The sequence below is a fragment of the Octodon degus genome, unplaced genomic scaffold (genome assembly GCF_000260255.1).
Source record: "Octodon degus isolate 3935 unplaced genomic scaffold, OctDeg1.0 scaffold00166, whole genome shotgun sequence".
NCBI lineage: Eukaryota > Metazoa > Chordata > Mammalia > Rodentia > Octodontidae > Octodon > Octodon degus.
This window is the reverse complement of record NW_004524742.1, coordinates 90,204-93,300: the sequence shown is the minus strand read 5'-3', so window position 1 is coordinate 93,300 and position 3,097 is coordinate 90,204. Positions and strand designations below refer to the sequence as shown.

Genomic DNA, 3,097 nt, shown 5'->3' with positions numbered 1-3,097 from the left:
ACAGGATAAGTAAAATATTGTCTTAAAACATGGAAAGAAAAAGCTATGCCTGAAAATTTTATTTCTGAATTGATCTGGGGTAGCAGTGAAAATTAGCATATTCTCCATCATTCTGCCTGACCTAAACTTTATTTTTTTATTTATTTATTTTTTTTTTTGCAGGTGTTTCCATCTTTATTGAACCCACCGGCTAAATGATTCCCACTGTGCTATATCACTTACACACCTTCAGTGGCTCTGCAATCTCCTATCTGGCCTTCAGGGTCCCCCAAAGTTCTCAGATGTATTCAATATGCTGTTAGGCATTTCCAGACAACCAGCCTAATGAGGCAGAAGCCGTCCCTCCCTGCCCCTGCACAGCAACATTGAGCTCCTGAGGATGGGCTATCACATTTGAAACAACAGAAGTGAGTGCTTCAGGAGTTCAGAAGCATGGCTCATGGAGGAAAGGGAGTTTACACACTTTGGTGAGGAACTGAAGAACAATTCAAATACAAAGAGGCAGAAAATGCTTGCAGAAGCCGTCCTCAGAAATTGCTCTGGAATGCCATTTCACTTGTGTCCACATCATGTTCCTGGTTCAGTTTCTTGAATTCCACCACCTGGAAGAAGATGTGCTCCAGGATATGTTTAGCATCCTGTTGATCCTTTGGTAGCTTACTGGTTACTCCAAGAATGTCACCACACTTCCTGACATAGAATTCCAGGTCTTCTTCAGTACACTTGTTAGTAATTTGAGCGAGGCGTGTCTTTTCAGAAGAAAATGTCTCATCTAAGTCAAACAGTTCCAGAGGAGGAGGTGGCAACTCCCTGAAGCTGGGAGGGAACACAGCAGGCTTCAGGGCAGGCAGCGGTGTCTCAAATTGAGGCTGGATGAGCTGGAGTGGTTCATGTTTCACATTTAGCTGCTCATGAGCCTTGATGACCTTGAGGAGGGAGGTGGTGTCCAGCTGGTAAATAGACATATCAGAAAGAGTGGTAAAATCGCGTGGGTTCTCGTCGCCCTCCTGAAGACACACTTGTAACCGTTCTGACAGGGTGGCGGTGTCAGGCAGCATCGTGTAATCGGAGATCTCTGGGTCCTCAGCATCAATCTGGTTCAGGTGGATGTCTCCTGTTGTGAGTCACTGGAAAACAACATCCATGATTTTGCTGTTTTCTTCTTTATCCAAATACTGGTCACTGAACATGTGACAGGAGCCAAGCACTGCCAGCTTCCCCCCTTGGCTCTTCGAATGATAGAAAGCCAGGATAGGTCTGTTAAGCGGGAAGCAGACGGAGCCTGTGGATAGAACAGCCACTGCTGGTTTCATGACACTCAATGTGGCACCAAAAGGGTAGACAAAGGTGAGAGCCTGGGCATTGTTTCCACTGCTGTCCTCATCAATGATTCCAGGCACAGCCTTTCCTGCAGCTCGACTAATTTCCCTGTTCAATACTCCATTGGAAACCAGAGCTTCCTTAGGATGAAAATACTTGTAATACACATTTCTAACCACAGCATCATTATTAACCATGATTCCATATTCTTCTAGTAGGAAGTTAATATTGGTGTCAAATCTAGATTCTCCACCTTCTCCGAGCATCACAAGGATATCTCTGCCACTGTCAAGATACTTCTTTAGGACTTCAAACTCAGCTGCAGTAAATTTTTCCCTTGGTCCAGCTGTAATCCACAGTTTCACCCCAATTAGCTTCTCAGATGTGATTTCATCTTTTAAACTCTGAATCTTCCAATTACTCCGAAGTCTCTTCTGCATGGATTTATAGCCATTGTTGATGGTAAATACCTCCTTTTTGTATGCATTGAAAAGAATGGTGCTCCGAACATCCTTCTCCATGGTTGCCTGAGGCCCGGTGACCACCATCTTCACCTGACATCTCCCAGCATCCTGCTGCCAGGTATCCAAGCTGACCTAAACTTTAGATGAATTTTCCCACACTTTACTTTTGCCCAGTTTCCTTGAAGCAGTGTGTCCATTCCCAATGATAAAGCCACAGATGTGCCAATGAGAAATTAATATCTCAAAAAAGTACCGAACAGATGATAGAAATGTAAAACAGCACTGATATGCATCAGGAACAGAAGCTCGCAGGGTCGATCTGTGAAGTGTGTATTATTTTCCTTAAAAGAAAGGGAGCAATGAAGGAAACCAAGGGTGTTGCATGGACAACTTGTTAGGTAGAAAGAGTGGCTGTGAAAACAAGAACAAACTTTGGTTGACAAAGTTGGCTGTTGATTGTCAGGCAGCTGAACTTAGCACGTGAAAACATGAACATAACTTCTTTTGGAGATCAATCCACATTCAGCTTCCAGTCCAGATTTTTAGATGTGTGTAGACCAATAAGATCATAAGATCAGATTGTGTGGTGTTCTTCTTAAAGAATCTTTAAAAAACATGAAACAGGGCCTAGGGGGATAGCTCAGCAGTCTAAACACCTGCTTAGCAAGCTCAGGGACCCTGGTACCACATGCTATGACACCCTACAACCCTGTGCATGCCATGCTGGTCACCAAGACTGGGCGTGGTGACACATACCTGTAATACCAGCACTGGGGAGGCTGAGACAGGAGGATCACTATGAGTCTCAGTTAAATAGTGAGATCCTGTACCAAATAAATAAAAGATGTTTAAAATATTTAAAATGTGAAACACACAAAACAACACTACTTTGGAGTTCAGAATTAGCATCAAAATATTGAGCTAGCATAGTTCAGTGATTGAAATGCCTGGTTGGCAAGTGCAAAGACCTGGGTTCGATCCCCAGTACTACATGGCATTCTGGCCTCAGAACCCATGCTGTATAGTCGTCCAAAACTGGGCATGGTGGAACATGTCTATAATCCCAGTGCTGGGAAGGCTGAGACAGGAGGATCACTATGAATCTCAGCTGATTAGTGAGACCTTGTAACAAATAAATAAATAAAATATTTTCAAAAATTTTTAAAAAGAATATGACTACTTCTTACAATTGCGAGTTGTCTGAAATTAGAAAAAATCTAAATGGGTTTCAATAGCAAAGTGCATATACATACACTTGATCTATATGTTTGGAATTGGAAAGAGCTCAATGACCTACTTTTTCTGTTTTGTTT

The 3,097-nt window shown here is 42.7% G+C and overlaps 1 pseudogene; it reads right to left on the bottom strand.

The window, feature by feature from the left end:
* Positions 1 to 219: 219 nt before the first annotated feature.
* On the bottom strand, positions 220 to 1,896 carry LOC101583463 (annotated as a pseudogene).
* Between the last annotated feature and the right edge of the window lie 1,201 nt (positions 1,897 to 3,097).